This window comes from Cupressus sempervirens, chromosome 5 (assembly GCF_028749045.1).
Source record: "Cupressus sempervirens isolate cs-2001-9-10 chromosome 5, ASM2874904v1, whole genome shotgun sequence".
NCBI lineage: Eukaryota > Viridiplantae > Streptophyta > Pinopsida > Cupressales > Cupressaceae > Cupressus > Cupressus sempervirens.
The window spans coordinates 260,810,982-260,831,244 of NC_143122.1; positions in this window are offsets into that span (position 1 = coordinate 260,810,982).

The window sequence follows — 20,263 nt, forward strand, 5'->3', positions numbered from 1 at the left end:
CTAACATAAGATGTGTAAAATTCCATATTTGCATAAGATAAGATACATTAGGATATATTTGAGGCTAGAACTGAGAAAAGAGTTCATTGACAAAATTAGTTTTGAGCATCACCATTAATGCATGTAATGACTAATTTTTATAGTATAGACTGAGCTCCTATATTGACTAAGTGTGGAAGTGTTAATGGTGATTGGGTGATGGAAGGAAAATTTGGGTTAACCAAGTTCTCATGTAGAGACTAAGATAGTTATATTACACCCACCAGTGTACAAAATAATTATTGAAGACCTAATTCAACTATTTGAACTTATGTAGTGAATTTTATCATTCATTTTCACTCACTAAGTGATCAAAAAAATTACGTCATGATTCAAGGTGATCAAACAAGCAATTTGCACAAAATTCATGAAGATTTAATAGTGTACCATTTGTAAGTACAGTGGAGTGGTGAAAGGCTTGTTGATTATTGAGTTACTTAGAACCTGTCTTTTTGAAACCTAATCTAAAGAAATGGCGACAAGAACAACTATTGAAGTAAAGAAGCAAGTCAAGGAGGTAATGAATGTTTGATTGGTTAAAATGATGCCTATCTGACTCCAATTTTTTTAGTTGTGTCATAGATTGCGATGAAGGGAGATCCCTTAAGTGTCTTGTCATCAATTCCACCCAAAGTTATAACTATTCATATGTGAGATTGTGATTTATGTGAAAAAATAGTGAGATTGGAGACTATGAGCTAAGGGAGGCATATAAAAGGTTGTATGAAAATGAAGCATTTAAGAATTAGCACAAACATACTGCCAACAAAGGTTTACAATGTTCCCTAGACTTTCCTTGGGACATCAAAATTGAACGGATCAAGATTGTTTTAAGCCAAGTTCTTGACATGAAATTATGGTTAGAGAATGGGTTGGTAAATATTACCAAATATATCATCCACCGAGTTATAGGATACCCTAATCTTGATGGGAAAAGGACTATGTGATGCCAAGTAAGGAGATAATTGAGGCAAACATGATGGGCATGTGGAACAAACATATAATGACTATTTCTACCACCGTTTATTAGAAATCAAGTTTGCAATAAAGGTAATTGTTAGAATATAGTCCACCAATATAACCAAGAGGGGGGTGAATTAGTTATCTAATTATTACCATAATTATCAACTTTAATAAATCTTAAACATATATTAATATAATCAGAAACCATAACAAATAATCGTGTAAAATAACACCAAATATATTAATTTAGGAAACCCTTGATCAAAGGGAAATCCCTGGTGGGGATGGTACCCACAAGATGATGTACAAATAAAAATTTTCCTTGTTAGAGGATTGATGCAGGAGCATCCAGAGGTATAAGGGAAATCCTGTGTAACCCAAAAAAAAAAAAAAATGTACTTAGACTTAGTTTCTGTTTCATGTCTTTTCATTTTTGGATACCCATTTGGGTCAAATAAAGGTTCTAGCTCTCACGGTACTACTATCAGTGTGTTTGAAAATCTCAAAAAAATAGGAGCATGTAATTTGGCCATCATTTTGGTGACATAGAAGGTGTGAATTGGCTAGATGAATGTAATTGTGATTTAGAGCATTCCAGAAAAAGAATCAGGTCAAAAGGCCCCACGGTTTGAAAGTTATTGCAATTTTTTGAGTTTTGGAGACCTCCTAAGAATGCTTTGAAGTCAGGTTAGGGGCATTAAATGACTTTGAAAAGGGCCAAAAAAATGGGGGATGAGCAAAGCTTGTCCATAAGGCTATAGAGCACTTCCAGAGCTTTTCAAAAATGTAAACAGTTCGTCAATCGGAGCTACGATTCAAAAGTTATGCCTCTCGAAAGTTCGGTTACCGTTTCTGGATTCTTCTAGATTTGCACTGACTTCTAACGCAGCTTTTAGAACCTTCTATTTGGTCAGTGGATGCCTACTAGCACTTTCTAGAATGTACTCCTAGTCCTTAACCCTTCGGAGTCTATTTAAGGAGATTTTTAGCATTGTAAAAGGCAGTTCGGAGTGGAGTTTGAGAGGAGGTACTGAAAGGAGAAATTATCTCCAGATTTATGCTATTGTAAGCCCTTAGGGCACGTTTTGAAGTTTATTTTCTCTGTACTATTTTTACAAGCTTATTTTCTTAGTTAATATAATTTTCCCTTTTCTGTTGGTTCCATTCTATTCTTGGGTTGTGTCCCCATCAAGTGGTATCAGAGCTGGTTTTCCTGAGTGCGTAGATAGAGTGTCGACTATGAGGCAGTTTGCACTAGGACTCTGTGGTTGTGGGTTCAAGTTAGAAGATGCCTCCATGAAGAGAGCATGGTGGAAGGGCCAGAGCCATTAATCTTGAGGAGGTTAGAGCCCTCCAAAGTTAGGTGCAGGCATTGCAAGAGGACCTCCGTAGAGGAGAAAATGTTGCCGCCAGTGACAACAATGAGGATGACAATGAAGAAGAAGTAATAGGACCAGAAGAGGAATTTGATGGGGAAGTTCTGAATCATGCAGAGGAAAGGCTTTTTAGAGCCATTACTAAGTTTGGGAAAAGACCCACGATTGAAGTGGGTGTATTTTCAGGAAATTTGAAACTAGATGAGTTGATCGATTGGATCAATGAACTGGAAGAATACTTTGAGTATGAGGATATCAGGGACCTAGATAGGGTTAAGTTTGCAAAGGCCAAACTGAAAGGCCATGCCAAAACCTGGTGGCAAGAGGTTCAATTGGAAAGAAATAGAAGAGGAAAGGAGAAGATCACAAGATGGGATCTCATGGTGGACAAATTGAAGAAGCAGTTCATTCCTGTGGACTATGAGCTGGATCTATTTAAGAAGATGCATGTGTTAAAGCAAGTAGGAAGATTAGTCCAAGAATATATAGAGGAGTTTTACCAACTCTTGATTAGAGTGGGGCATGCAGAAGAAAATAAGGAGAAGGTTGCTCGTTATATCAGTGGGTTATGACCTAGCATCTAGGAGGAATTAAGTCTGGTAAGAATGACCAGCATTGAAGAGGCATACCAGTTTGCCCTACGAGTTGAAGAGAAGCTGAATAAGAGGTTTGAAGGAAGACAAAGAGGGCACGGTCAAGGAGGAAGGGGAAGTGGTAGATCATCTGGAGGCCGCAATGAAACCCAAAAGAAAAATGAAGATGTGGGTACTAGCAGAAACCAAAGGAATGAGGGTTTCAACCGCTCCCATGATCAAGACTTTAGAAATTAGAGAGGAAGAGGTAGGGGACATGGACAAGGAAGAGGAGGCTTCCATGGTACCTGTTTCCATTGCAATGAAGAAGGTCATCGTGCCTTTGAATGCCCTCAATGGCAAGGAAGGACAGATAGGAGAACTAAGGGCCAAGCTAGGGTTGCTCATGTGGATGAGGATGCATAATCATCACATTCAGACGATGCAAAAAGAAGAGAGACCTTGGTAAATGAAAGATTCCTACTAAGTGGTGCAAATGAACCAGGACAACGGAGGAGTTTGTTTTGTACTAGATGCAAGTGTGAGGATAAATGTTGTGATGTGATCATTGATGGTGGTAGCACTGATAACCTGGTATCAGAAGAGATGGTCTCTAAGCTAAAGCTCAAAAGGGAGAAACATCCCCAGCCCTATAGGATTTCTTAGGTAAAAGATGATCATAAGGTCCTGGTAAGTGAACAATGTTTAGCAAAATTCAAAATAGGGAGTTACCATGATGAAGTTCTCTGTGATGTTATTTCAATGGATGTTTGCCATCTATTATTGGGTAGACCGTGGCAGTTTGATAGACATGCAATACATGATGGAAATGCAAACACATACTCTCTGACAAAGGATGAAGTTTGCCACAAATTGAAGCCCATGAAAAAGGAAGGTAAAAAGGTATGTAGCAGTGCTAGGATTTGTCTTGTTGATGGAAGGAAGTTTTTAGATGGCATGAAACATCAGAATATGTGCTATGCTTTGATTCCTAGGAAAGATAAAGAAGGTAGTAGTGAAATACCATTTGAAGTTTTAGATTTGCTAGGGGAATTTGGAGATATTATCTCTGATAATGTTCCAGATGGATTGCCTCCAGTAAGGCAAATCAGTCATCAGATAGATCTAATTCCAGGAGCTAGTTTTCCTAACAAGGCTACTCACAGGATGACTCCTACTGAAACAGAGGAGCTAAATAGATAGGTTCAGGACCTGTTGAGGATGGGCTTGATTTGAGAGAGCTTGAGTCCATGTGCAGTACCTACAGTACTCCCACCAAAGAAGGATGGAGGGTGGAGGATGTGTACAGATTCTCGAGCTATAAATAGGATAACCATCAAGTACCGATTTCCTTTGCCAAGGATGGATGATCTTATGGACTGCTTGAGTGGAGCTCAGTACTTCACAAAGATAGATCTGAAGAGTGGCTATCATCAGATATGGATTCGAGAAGGAGATGAGTGTAAAATAGCCTTCTAGACCAAGGAGGGTCTTTATGAGTGGTTAGTCATGCCCTTTGGAATTACGAATGCTCCAAGCACCTTCATGCGGCTCATGAATGAGGTACTTAAGAAGTTCTTGGGAAAATTTGTTATTGTCTATTTGGATGATATTTTAATTTTCAGCAAGACTTTGGAAGAACATTTACTGCATATTTGTAGTGTCCTAGAAAGGCTAAGGGAAGAGAAACTGTTAATTAATCTAAAGAAGTGTGTCTTTGCAAAAAGGGAGTTAGTCTATTTGGGGTTTGTTATATCACTCGAAGGTCTCAAAATAGATCCAGAGAAGGTAAAAGCCATCTTGGAATGGCCTACTCCAAGGACTGCTACTGAGGTAAGATCATTTCATGGTCTAGTTAGTTTTTACAGGAAGTTTATTAAGAATTTTAGTGGCATATGTGCACCCCTAACTGATACAATAAGAGGGGATAGAAAAGAGTTCAAATGGACTGCAGCAGCTATGAGAAGTTTTGAATTGCTGAAGAAGAAGGTGACAGAACAGCCTGTGTTGGCACTTCCAGATTTTAGAAAAGTGTTCCAAGTGGATTGTGATGCTAGTGGTAGCGTTATTGGGGCTGTATTAAGCCAAGAAGTCCTTAAAGAAATGGAGGCATTATTTATTTCCAAAGGAATTTGTTTTGTATACTGATCATCAAGCATTAAAGTACCTAAATAGCCAAGTAATGCAGGTTGAAGTAGTTGGGTTTGAGGAACTCAAGAATTTGTACCTTGAGGATCCTGATTTTGCTGAAGCATGGAAAGCTTATAAAGAACCTGTTGTTGTAGATAGAACCAAGTGGTTAGACTATTTGATTCAGGATGGCATGTTGTTCAAAGGTAGTCAATTGTGCATTCCAAGGAGTTCCATGAGGGAAAATCTGATTAAGGAAAAACACAGTGGAGGGATGGCAGGACATTTTGGTCGAGATAAGACCATTGCCATTCTTAGAGAACATTATTTTTGGCCTCAAATCTCACAGGATGTGAAGAATTCCGTACAAAGTTGCCAGGTTTGTCAAGTTGCCAAGGGGTTTAGCCACAATACTGGTCTATATCAGCCGTTGCCTGTTCCATCAAGGCCATGGGAGGACATAAGTATGGATTTTGTTCTTGGATTGCCAAGGACACAAAGGGGTAATGACTTAGTATTCATGGTGGTTGAAAGGTTCTCCAAAATGGCACATTTTATTCCATGCCACAAAACTCATGATGTTGTCCATATTGTAGACTTGTTTTTCAAAGAGGTGATAAGACTACATGGTCTTCCAAGGAGTATAGTTTCTGACAGAGATACTAAATTTGTGGGGTATTTCTGGAGAACATTGTGGAAGAAGTTGAGAACAGACCTAAAATTTAGTTCCACGCATCACCCGCAGACTAATGGTCAAATAGAAGTGGTAAATAGAAGTTTGGGCAATTTGTTGAGATGTTTAGTTGGGGATAAGCCTAAGGGATGGGATTTGATTCTACCACAGGCATAGTTTGCTTATAATAACTCTATAAATAGGAGTACTGGAAAATCACCATTCCAAATTGTATATGGGAGTAGCCCAAGGACTGCACCAGAGCTGAGGAAGATAGAACAAGGGGAGAGAACAAGTGTTGAAGCAGAAGAATTTGCTGAACATATCAAGCGTCTACATGAGGAGGTTCAAGAACACATTACCAAGATGAATCAAGAATATAAAGCTAGGGTTGATCAAAGGAGAAGACATAAGGAATTCCAAGTAAGGGATCTAGTCATGGTGCACTTACAAAAAGAAAGATTTCCAGCCAGTACTTACAATAAACTAAAAATGAAGAAATTTGGCCCTTGCAAAATTTTGAAGAAACGTGACTCAGGAAATGCATATGAAGTGGAGCTGCCAGATGGTATTCACATTTCTCCCATTTTCAACATTGCAAATTTAACAGAGTATCATGATGATGGTGCAGATGATGAGCTGGTGTTAGAGCCATGTCCAATTCCTGCTTCTAAGAAGGAGGAGGTAGAAGACATTTTAGATCATCATGTGGGTAGGAGTACCAGATGTATATGAGAAATGTTAGTATGCTAATAGAAACCAAATTTAAATAAAGCTTCTACAAACTAAACAAAATTCATAAACTTCAAGATAGACTAAGATGAACTCTCAATTGAGAATATGAGCCATTAATTGGCTCTCTCAATGAGAAGCTCTCTTGTTGAGTAGCTTTGTCTAAATAGATAGGATGTATGCTCAAGCTTTATGCTTCAAAAAGGGCTTCAAATGGAGTTGGAATTTGGGTGTGAGTGTATGGTTTTGATGTAAAATGGCTTCTTAAAATGGCATTATGACTTTACTTCATGGATTGTGTTATTTTACAAAGGGGAAGGATCCAATTTATAGGCAAGAGGCTTGAGGGATTGAGGGCTAAGATGCAAGGATGGGAAAAAGCTCATGGAGGGCTTAGATTGCATGAGAGGAGAGCACATAGATTGTGCTTCCTTACATCCAATCAAGGAGTGACACATGTCACATGGTGAGAGGATGGAGGAAAGGGGAAGGATGAGTCAACAAAGGAGGCTCAAGAGATAAAATCTTCATAAAGACCCTCATAATGACTTGTAAGAGCAATAAAAGGGCTTGGAAGAGTCATTTATGACCTTGTGGGCTTCATAAAGTTTTATGGTTGAGATATTTTGAAGGAGATGAGAGGAATTTTGACTTGGGCTTGATTAGGAAGGTTTTAAGCTTGCTTAGGCTTGTGCAAATGATTAGAGGATGGATTAGGATGGTTTAGGATTAGCTTAGGGATAGGCAAGTGGATGGCATTTAATGAGGGTGGGTGAAGGAGGAGATATTTGTTAACTTTGGCTTGGGTTAGTAATTCTTAACCCATGTTTAGGGAATGTGACAAGGTTAGGAGGGGATTAGGATTAGGTTTAAAGACATCTTCTAGAAGAGTCTAGACTTTGGATGAGGATGAAGACTTTCTAGAAGAGTCTAGAACTTCCTAGGATAAGATTTTATGAAATAAATAAAGTTTTATTTATTTCAAGGGTTTGGGTTGAGGAGATATTTATTAAAATATTTTTAATAAACATGAGGATTAATATTTAATCTTGATTAAATATTTTGAGTTTGGATTAAGGGTAGGAAATGATGGGATTAGCCTTTAATCAAAATTAAAGAAGGATTAGAAGATTTTGGAAGAGGTTAGTGGTCTTAAGGAAATTGGCCAATTTTTGGGCAAAAAATAATTTTTTTATTTATTTTGAGTATTTTAGTCAATTTATTAATTAAATAATTAATAAATAAGGAAATAATGTTTAAATAAGATTTAAACATTTTTGGGAGGGATTCCTTCATTAAATATTTTTAATTAATATAAAGGGATTTAATGGCATAAAAATTAATTAATTAATTAATTAATGATGATGTCATCAAGACTTTTTCAGAAAATAAAAATACTTTATTTTCTAAAGGTTTTTAGGTGTCTACATTTTGCCCCTCTTTGATGTGATGCCGCAAGTGGCATGGCATCAAAGATAAGCAAAATAAGATGCCCAAGGCTAGAGCAGAAGAGGAGAGAATGGACTGTGAGATGCCCCCTCAAGAAGGTAGCGGGGAGAGAAAATGAGGCTTGATGGCTTCTTGAAAATTACAAGAATCTTGGATGAGCAAGAGGACTCAGATTGGCAAAGAGAAGGGGCTGAATTAGCTCAAACTCTCACTTATGGCAGAATGATAAAGGAGAATCAGATGCACAAGAGGAAGCAAGCTTAAAATCTCAGGGATTGCAGAGGATGAAGGAGCGGAGCGCTATCAAAGGAATCTAGGATGGGGAGATGGATGAGGGGATTAAAAAGCTGATGCAACAGGATTTCAAAGAGTCAGATTGGCGGAAGATGGGTTTCAAAGATCCCTAGGACTAGGATTGTGGATCTCGAAAGATGAGGCTTGGTGGATTGATTTGGATTGGTGGATCCCTAAGACTAGGATTGTGGATCCCTAAAGCTAAAGGTGAGGAGTGATTCAAAGAGATACTAATGCATAAGCTGGGGTAGGAGATATGGATGCTAGATATGGATGGGGCATAATGGAGATGAAGGAAAACCATTGAAGCTTTTTGAGCGGGGGGATACTTCAACGAGAAGTACCACCATGTAGTTGAGCACTAGATTTGCTATAGGACTATTGGTTAATTGCCAAGGTTACCAAGAACATCAAGGCCTTTTCACCAACTATCCAGAGGACTGACGGACTGACTTAAAACAATAACACAAGGATTGCCCCAACATCACACATGAATCTCGAAAGAATCAGAGTGGAACTGACACTGGGTAACCCACAAGCAAAAGAGAAAACAAGCAAAAGACATGATCAAGACCTTACGCTTTGATTGCCCCCTTCGCAATATACCATGATATGGAAGATCGTGGCAACCTTGAGGAGGGAACAAGGAGATTTCTTGGAAAAGATATTTCAAGACCCAACAGGGAAGAGTCCAAATCAAAAGAAAGCGAAAATCCAAAAGAGAACCGTTTGCCAACGAGATGGGTAGGAGGAGGTACTAACAGACCAAGATCAGACATGAGGAAAGCTATATCCTGCAAGGACCTATCAGAGAGCACCTAAGTTGCTGGATTTGGATGAGTGATGCATCTAGCAAGCTGAACTAAGAAAGATAACACTTTGGCAACAGGAAATCTAGCTAAAGGATGCATTGGAATAGCTAACCAAGATGTGCGATGGGTCCAAGATGTTGATCAAGGACAAACTGACACGAACACTGGATAAATACAATGGTACTAAGCTAAAGAGGATGTACAAGCTGATGGACCAAGATATGTTACAAATGTACAAGTTTGTTCATGTTTTGGTTTTTGTGAGATGGAAATTTTTGTGAAGGATGGGATGTCTATAATAGGTGATAGGTGGATAGGTAGATGGTTTGCGAAAAGCTTAAGTGAAAATGGGGTTTTGTGTGTGCACGTGATAGTAAACAAGCTAGGATACAAGATTATTTATAGGCTGGAGTATGGTACAAACTTTGGACAAGATTTGGATATACAAGGTATGGTGCAAGATTTACAAAGTATAATACAAGCTTTGGTACAAGATTTTACAAGCTGTACAGGAGTTATTTACAAGCTCCATTAGATTTTGGATATTTGGTTGGAACGCCAAGGGAACAAGTAGGTATTTTATGGGATGGTGGGTGAATGGATGAGGGATAGGATAGTGATAGATAATGGATTAGTTTTAGTACACAAGGCACCTGAATTACCAGGTTTTCACCAAGGTACCTATCCAAGGCACTTGAATTGCCAAGTTTTCACCATTAGACACTTATTTCTCTTTACTTTTACTTCTTTTTTTTTTTTTTTTTTTTTTTAAGACTTTGGACTTAGCTAGAATGATTTTGGCTTTCTTCGGCTATTTTTGGCTCATAGATGTTGGTAGGATGGATGAAAAAGGATTGGATTGAACAAGTGGAATGGTGGGTGGGAGTTTGACAGATAATGGATGCGAAGACATAAGGCTTGTGGGTAAATGGATGAGGAAAATGGAAAGATCATCATTGGCACACACCTTGAGAGGTGATAAAGTAGTGGGAAAGATGGTTTTGAGCAAGGTTGAGGAGAAAATGGAGGAAGAGAAAGATAAGGACTAAAAGTAGAGTTGGAAGATGGAGGATGGGAAATTTAGGATAAGAAGCATATGGACTAAAAGTGGATTGGGGGGATGAAGGATGCTTATATGGGGATTTGGATGAAGGATGGATGGATGAGGCTTTTTGAGTAGCATGAATGGATGCCAATTGAGATTTTTCTTTGAGATGCATTTCTTTTATGAGCATCTTGGGTATCCACATGATTTTTGACTTTTTCTTTGATTGGGATTAAATGTTTCTTGTTTGGAACATGTATTTTAGAAGGGACATGTTGAGACTTGGATTTTTGGATTTATGCTTTTGTATTTTGGCATCCAATACGCTTCTATTAGCCATGGGATGGGAACAAGAGCATGGAGGAGATGGAGGGATAATTGATGGAGTGATAGGGTTTAAAGGTTGGAAGGGATTCAAGGGTGATTGCCTTTGATGATCTAGCTGGTGGATTTCAGGGGATGGAAGGATAGATTGGAACATAGGATATGGATGGATATAATTTCCCAAAATGGATGGAGGGAAGGAAGGATATGGGCCCAAAATAGATGGAAACGGGGAAGGTGGAGGTCCCAAAATAGATGGAGGGGATAAAGGATTCATATTAGGTATGTAAGGACCCAAAATGGATGGAAAGGGTGTGGGATTTAGATAAGGGATATATGGACCCAAAATGGAGGGTTGGAGATAAGGAGTAGGATGAGGGCCCAAAATAGATGCAGAATAAGATGGATGGGAACTTTGGGGTGGAGATGGAAGGACTTGGGACCATGCAGGAATAGCAGGGATACCAACATCTAGAAATACATTTTCATTTCTTTTTTCAATATGATGTTCATTATTTGGAACACAAGATGTGAGTCCATTACTAGCTGAAGGAGTTGAAGCTTCGGATATGATAATTAGTTCTTTTTCGATGGATCTATCATCATGGATTATGGGAGATGTATGATCATGAAGTAGAGGAGATGGGAGGATAGGATCTTGAGTTGGGTGGGCTGAGGGAAAGGGATCTTGAGATGGAGTAAGTAAGATGGTAGGATTTAGATATGGAGGGGATGGTAAAAGTGGATCATGTAGGGGAATAAGTGGGATGGCAGGATCTGCTATTCTGTCGGAGGATATTTCAACATGCTTTTGGACAAGATCTTGACAGGAATGGATGGGAGTGGATGCATGAGGTTCATTATATGGGATTTGGATAATGCTTGGAGGAGGAGATGTGGATGGGATTTGGAGTGATTCGATGGGTGGTGGGATTTTGACACTTGTGGGAAGTGGAAGGATTTTAAGCAATTTGATGGATGGTATGGGGATGATAGCTATGGGAGATGAGGATGATATTATAGATGGGGAAGCTTCATCACTGACTACTTCACATGGTTGGATTAGATGACATGGCTTATCGACTGTTGGAGGCGGCTTTTCTTGTATTTCCTCTAGGAGATTCCTTGGAGACTCATGTGTCGAAGGTGGAGGTGGTTGAAGGGTACAAAAGTTTCTTGTACAACTTCTTATCAAAAAATACAAGTGCTTACTACTATGCCATAAAAGCGGAAACAGACATAGTTGATTTCCCACAATTAAAACCTTAAAGGAAAGTGATTGCAATTTACCGATCTAAAAAAAAATTCAGCAACATTACAACATACAGATTATTACTCTATAATCACAGAACTAGAAGAATGAGACATAATAGAGAACACAAATATACGTGGGGAAAACCTTTCCAGGTAAAAAACCCCACCCTCCAAACCTTCAGGCTAATGTATTATTCAGTAACAAGTTACAATACATTTTTAGCCTTCACATGAAGATTTACGTCTTGCTCCATTCTAGAGAAAATCTGGTAGCATAACCCTGTGCAAATATCTTCTCATTTCTCACTCTCACACTCTCTTTGCACTATTGCATTACAACATGCAATACTCCTTTTATGAACATCTTAAGGAGTTGGGCATTTTTCATGGCTCAACCACCAAGAAACATGCACAATGCCACATGTACATCCCATACCAAGAAAAGGGCATCCATCCCTTGAATAGACAATGACAGCTTGTCATAGAATCCACCAAAAATAGCGGTCACAAGAGAAGTGTAAGGGAATCCATCATACCAACCTATTTTTGGCATATTCTCTTACACACACCAACCATTCTTTCTTGGGCACCCAAATAGGCCTCATGTCATAAGATGCTCTTACACCTTTCATAGCATATTTCTTAAATAGCTCTTACGCGTCATAGGAATCCGTCATAACCATTTCAGCCATGATCTCCTTCACACACTTCAAGATGCTGACACATGTAAGTGATCAACATGCCAACTAGACATGTACACTCACATTTACATATTATTTGCAAAAATACATTTACAAAATAAATAATAATAAGAATAGGAATTATACAAGGTTGAGACACCTTATTCCTAACATTCTCCCACTTGTCGAACACCTTGTAAGAGCAACAGGAACATAACATGAACTAACCGCTATAGGCCGAAAGGCCCATAGACTCCGAACACCATCTGAACTTCTCAGTGCCCACTGGTTTCGTTAATGCATCTGCAACATTCTTCACAGTATCTACCTTCTCCAAATTTACCTTTCCATCTTCCACCATATCTCTCACAAAGTGAAACTGTACATCAATGTGCTTTGTTCTGGCATGGAAAGTTGGATTCTTCGCAAGGCAAAGAACACAATCTCTTAAGCCAAATGGCTTCCTTACATGCATGAGAACCGATGAAACTATATCATCACAGCCATCCATGAAACAGCATAAATCATAACATATGCTCTCGTGCTCCAACTAGACACCTGTCCAAATAACACAAGCATAAGATCCATTCGATAACAAAGGCTACACACACTGCCACCACTTCACTGTGCTCATGAGCTACACAGAAGCATCAAAAATATCAACTTCTTAGCCCAACAAAACTATGAAGTCATCCTCCAAAAAACAAGATAAAACATCAACTAGAACAACAATCAAACTGATTTGTCCAATCCAACTGATAAACCGACGAGATTGAAAATAGCATCCACAGTAAATGCTAACTCATCCAATCACCCATACCTCAAAGGTATTGAACACCAGAAAACTCATGCCAACAACATAACCATCCCATAACCTACAACCTCAAGCTCTATGTGCAAACCAGTCGATGAAGACCAAACACATACAAGAACTCCCACTACATGGATAATGTCAAATCTGAAAAATCAATGGCATACTAAGTCTACTGATAACAACACAAAGAAAGTGAAACCATGTAGTACCAAGGACCATCCACAAAGATATGCAAATCCTGTAGCAAAAACACTGCAAGAAACATCTCTCTCATCCAGTCTCCACAAATCTCCTATGTTCTCCACATCCAACAAAGACAAGAGATAAAGGAACCAACTTGTCATCACCCAAAAACAATGAAGTACAAGTGATAACAATTTGACCACAAAAGAGTGACCACATAGCTCCAACAAATCTCAAAAACAATGTTATGTGAACCTAAACATCCAAGAAGATAACCAAAGCCAAAGAGAGAAACTGCAAACCATAAGCACGTAGCATGTCCTTCTACAAACACTTTTAAATGTCAACTGTGCCAAGTATGATCTCCTTCATAGCCCCAACAAAAAAGCCACAACTACATCCAAAACTGTTCAACCTCAAGAGATCAAACATAACCTGATATCATAAATCTACATGGATGTAAGCCTCTCAAAGAAGATCAAACAAACTCCATTTCCCATTTCAGGAAATCAGCCCACTACCATCTCCTATTTTCATCATAAATGAAAGTACACCTCAAGGAGATAATCATGTTATCCATCTCTCGCAATGAATCCTCTAGAACCATCTAACTGCAGCTCAAGATCCACAAATATGAAAGAAAAGATAAAGCACCTGAAAGTAACATTGGGCAATACCTCTCAAGCGATAAACTGCCAAGTAGACCAAGAGTGGGGACTGAAAATGCTCCTCCAAGATATGCAAGTCACCCTGTGACTTATCTAAGAACAAACTCCTCATAGGTCTCTATTGAACTCATGTCCAACAAAGGTGTAGGCTCCTCGGACTTTCTGTTGAAATCTCATCAAGAGTATACATCTCAACAACATGTCTCTCATCTCAAGAGAACTCTAGCCTCACCTAAGTATCCAAGTATCCACAAGCACCTGTAATCAATCACTCCATGCAAAACTCCACTGCAACATAGCACTATCATGAAGTATCAAGCAAATGATCAAAGTACTTAATACCAAGAAACTAAAACAAGATCAATGTCAAAACTCCAACCATGGAATCAGGAACATAATCATGACATCATGATCTAAACCATCTCCTCCAAAGAGATAACATGCTTCATGTGATCATATCAAATAACTGTATCATGTCACAACTCTAAATGCATATCAAGAGTATACCATGACATAAAAGCCACAATGATAACATATCAAATAAAAGCATAAACAACATCTATACCAAGGACCCCTTGAATCCTAAAGATGTCAAGATCTCCAATCGCATGAAGATACCATCTCCAACTAGTGAACCAACAAATATGAAAGACCCTTCTACAGCAACAGGATCTAAGGCATCCTCCAACATCTGCAACACTAAAGAAGATCATCCACCACCATATGATAGAAAAAATATAGCCACTGCTAAAGCTCCCACTGAAGCGTGATACCAAGCTCTCCAAGCATATGACACACCATCCTCCAAAATTGAAAATCATCCAGGTCCACACATCACATTGGGTGAAACCAAGATCTCCACACTAAGGAAATTCACCATGCTTTAGGACTCCATAGCTGATTATCCAAGTACTCAAATATCATCCATCCTCTCATCTCAAAGCAACCACACAAATACACAAGTGACCACAAACAAGGCCAACTAACAAGTCTGAACCAACACTGAATCAAATTCGATGGATATAGACAGTCCACATCCAAGTTATCCCACTGCAATTAAATGGGCAGCCTACCCACCTATATGCATAACTTGTAGATCCAATCATTGTAACATGCAAACCCACTATCACATTAGTGACATATACAAATGAGATCAAAGAGAATAATCACGTAGACAATATGACTCAAACACCGGATCAAACACAAATCTGATTTGCCAATTATGTCCACATCAAGCACCATAGTCTAGGAATCCAACAAAGCATCACCACAAAAATGTTGAGTGGCTGATCACGTACCAACATCTCCATGCAGAGAAAGAAAAACACCTCCTCTCACCATGCACAAAGAATGCATGCATGTAGAACTACAACCATCTCATCTGGTACCACTCTAAAGGAACAAGAGTCCAGAAAATAGCTCTTCAGTAGATCCACAAAAAACCACAAGCTTTTTATTTTAGCATGCAAAACTTGCAAAAATATTGTGCTTAAGAACACCCATGCACATCCACACCCACTTCTCATCTGGAAGACTCAAAGTCTGAAAAAAATACCAAACAACTGAACCCAGAATAATGGATTATCATAGATGAACATCACCATAGATTTTTTAGGAAAATCTATAAACCCCTTGAATCCAATGAACAAGAATCCAAGCCATGCATGTATAAACATCCAAGAGGAAAACATAGTACTGGAACTTCAGGCCCACTTGTAGACCAATCCCACAACCACTACTAGTACATGCATCTGAGAGAGAGAGACTATCCAGAAGCTTCCAGATCATCCAATGATCAACTCCATAGCCTCAATGCATTCCAGGTAACAAAAGAGACACCTTCAAATACCCATGCATCAAGAGTTATTCTGCTGTCAACGAAGAGCTCCAGATCAATGCCATTTCAACATGACTAACTCTATTTTCTCTGTCTTCACCATCCTTCAAGAAATGTCTGTTGTCTCCTGAAAGAATAAATCAACTGCAAGACTTCCACTCATCAAAGGATTAATTATCAGTTAATTTCTTCAAAACAAACTTCTTCAAGCTCTGCAAGCTAAGAAATCTTAATAGAAGAAATACCCAGAACCAAAAAACTATGTGAATCCTCCCATGCAAACAACATGCAATTCACAAAAATGGGCTCTGATACCAAATGAAGGGAAATTAGAGCATCCCAAAAATTACCATCTGAGATCAATATGCACATCCTGTATACAAAAGCTTCTTGTACAACTTCTTATCAGCAAATACAAGTGCTTACTACTATGCCATAAAAGTGGAAACAGACATAGTTGATTTCTCACAATTAAAACCTTAAAGGAAAGTGATTGCAATTTACTGATCTAAAAAAAAATTCAGCAACATTACGACATACAGATTATTACTCTATAATCATAGAACTAGAAGAATGAGACATAATAGAGAACACAGATATACGTGGGGAAAACCTTTCCAGGTAAAAAACCCCACCCTTCAAACCCTCAGGCTAATGTATTATTCAGTAACAAGTTACAATACATTTTTAGCCTTCACATGAAGATTTACGTCTTGCTCCATTCTAGAGAAAATCTGGTAGCATAACCCTGTGCAAATATCTTCTCATTTCTCACTCTCACACTCTCTTTGCACTATTGCATTACAACATGCAATACTCCTTTTATGAACATCTTAAGGAGTTGGGCATTTTTCATGGCTCAACCACCAAGAAACATGCAAAATGCCACATGTAAATCCCATACCAAGAAAAGGGCATCCATCCCTTGAATAGATAATGACAGCTTGTCATAGAATCCGCCAAAAATAGCGGTCACAAGAGAAGTGTAAGGGAATCTGTCATACCAACCTATTTTTGGCATATTCTCTTACACACACCAACCATTCTTTCTTGGGCGCCCAAATAGGCCTCATGTCATAAGATGCTCTTACACCTGTCATAGCATATTCCTTAAATAGCTCTTACGCGTCATAGGAATCCTTCATAACCATTTCAGCCATGATCTCCTTCACACACTTCAAGATGCTGACACATGTAAGTGATCAACATGCCAACTAGACATGTACACTCACATTTACATATTATTTGCAAAAATACATTTACAAAATAAATAATAATAAGAATAGGAATTATACAAGGTTGAGACACCTTATTCCTAACAGTGGTGGATTGATAGGAATAGCTGGTGTAATGAGTGTGGAAGATTGGAAGCTTGGTTGATTGGGTGATGGAGGAGAAGCTGGGATATCAAATGGCATGACTAGATAGTTTGGAATAACTCTTGGATTTTGGGGGATGCTTGGGGGAATGTTTCTAATGCTTTCAATATAACCGTCATAGTCAACAAGATTTTCATAATCATTGGAATAGGAGGTGGCGGGACCAAGGACAATACGATCGAACACATCATGATAGGTTTGGGATTTCATGTTTTGATGATGAGTCGGATGGGGATGGGGTCTTGCATATGGATGAACACAGAAGCTCATGGTTGGATTTGGATTAAGTGCAGATTTTGGATTGGCTGATGAAGGATTTCCTAGGGAGAGTCAAAGCTGTATGACAGACCTAAGGAGGATTGGCTGGAGATTTTTGGCTTTCCTATGGATGGAAGACTTCAAGGGCATGCTGTCAAAAAGTGAGAGTTTTTCTTTCCTATGCGCTGGATTGGTGGAGATTGTGTCAACTTAAGGATAGACTAATGATCCTATGGGCATGACATGAGATTGACCACTTGTGGATCCCAACCTTTAGCTCAAGGTGATGAGGGATAATAAGTGACAAAGCTAGATTACCCTAGACAAAGCTCTGTCAAAGGGATAACCTTGGTGAGGCTGGTGGATTGGTCGGATTGATTGGATAGCAAATTCTAGCAGAATGACAACAACTCTCTAAAGGCTTAGGTGTGATTTTGGATTGGGTTGCTAGCTGGCTTGGGGGATGATTTGGATGGACTTTGGATTTGGGATTGTTCTTAAGCAAGGAACTAGATAGATTCGGTTGCAACCGGGGAGCTTGGATGATTTTCTGATGAGGCAGTGACTACGCTAAGTATGCCTTGAGCTGGGAGATTTCTTCTTTTTTGGGATTTTGACCAAATTTGGCAAACATTCATTCAAAAGCTATGAACAAATAAGCAAAAAAAATTTTGGAGCAAGCACGTCAAACACAGCAACATCCTAGGAAGCTTTCTACAAGGATGAAATTTTTTATAACTAGGGAGTCCTCGATATACGCAAGGTACGTGAGGCCCAAATCCGTAGATGAAACCAAAAAGATGTCACACAGCCGAGAGGAGCGGTAACCCACTTCTCCTCTTTCACTTCTCAAGGGTATAAAGTTCCTTGAGGCTTAGCCCGAGTGACAAAATCTTGATTCCAAGAGAGGTTTCTTTGGATTCACCTCTCGATTTTTATACTCCACCGGAACGCTGGAGTTGAGGTCATCCCAAGGGGTGATGAAATCCCCAAGCAGGCCTCCTAAAAAGTGTAAAACAAGACCACATACATTATCTTGGGCTTTAAAAGATACGTGTTTATTCCAATTGATGATTTAGATTTTGTAAGCTATGATTGAAGACACTTGTGATTATGGCATACAATGTTCATTCCAATTTGATAGCATCATCAGCATAACGAAAGTCGAGAGATCGTCAACATAAGAAATGCGAGCGTCATTGAAAATGTGTCCAAACCATGCAATGTTCATTTAGGCATTCAAGATTGAGTGTGAGTTTGTTTTAAGCCTAAAACAAAGATGTGTGAAACTCGATTGCCAAGTGCATGCCCGGAGGCCCTCCACGTCAAGATTTGTCCAATTTTTATGCTCAAATGAAGTGTGAGCAAGATTAATGCGCATTCAAGGAATTTTCTAACTTAGAAAAACCACTAAAGACCCAAGTGAGTGGACTTTGATCTTTGTGGAGCACTTAACACCCTATTAGGTAAACCCATCCCCGTAGATGGCACTGAGATTGCAACCAATGGTTAAATTGATGGGTGATTAAAGAGGGTGAGTCCAACTACAAACTTACTCAAAGCGTCTTTATTAGTTTTTATAACTTAGAAGATTTCAAAAATGTGGATTCTTTTTATGCCCCAAAAGATGATTATTTGATCTATGTCATTCAAGATTGGATTTGTTGTTTTAATCATTCATTCAAAGAAAATTTGATTTTAATCCATGGCATTCAAGAGTGTGTTTAGCAACATGCATTCAAAGACAAGTGATTAAACATTCAAGTTTTTTCCTTTGAGTATTCAAGATTGAAAATTTTGTGTGTTGTTTTAAGAACTTTGAAGTGCTTTGTTTTAACCTTGGATCATTCAAGATTATTTTGGACTCAAAAGTGAAAATGACTCTTTGGACTTTGGTTTTCATTCAAGATTTTGTGTTCTAGTTTGCATATTTTAAGCCCAAAAATGATATTCCTAGATTGTTTTGATGCATGAAAAACCTAAGAAACATTCAAGATTTTGCAACAAGACATTTGTTTGGAACAAATAACAAAGCTTTTAGGAAAATTTTTGGCAACCATTTAGGACTCTTAGTTTTCATGACATTTTTAAAAGAAATTTAAAATATTTTCAAATGAGGTTCATTTTATCCTTGATTGATGCTTTGAGTTTGATTTAGATTTTAGTGTGCACTTAGTGTTAATTTTGAACCTTTTGAAATGGAAACTTGAAGTTCTTTTTAAATTCCCAAAAATGAAGTGCTCCTAACTTTGCATGAATGCATCTAAAACCCTTGATGTTGCAAGGATACAAATGATTGGATTGGTTTAGTTTCACTTGTTAAAAGATTTTTTCTTTTTTGCAAATTTTTAATTTTTAATGGATTTAAGTATGATTTGGGGGTTCATTTTAAGCACTAAAAAGAAGTGTGTATGATTTTGCTTCCTTAAAAAAAAAGGGCCAAGATCTCACACAAGAAGAAAAAGAAGAAGAAGAAGTATATGGAATAAGAAGAATATAGACAAGAAGAGGAAGAAGAATTTCAAGTTCTTTGTTCACCTATAAGCTTGAAAAATCTGCAAACACTATGAGATATACTATGAGTTTCTTTGTCTTCTTCATGCTCATGTGGACCTACAAAACTAATTTATACAATCCTACCAATCACAAAAACAAGAAAAATTAGCCAAAATCAGCAAATGACATACAAAACTTGACTAAAAAATCTAATGAAGATGACCCATGCGGGGTCCCACCAGGCGTGTCAAAATGTATATGAGCAATGTTAGTATGCTAATAGAA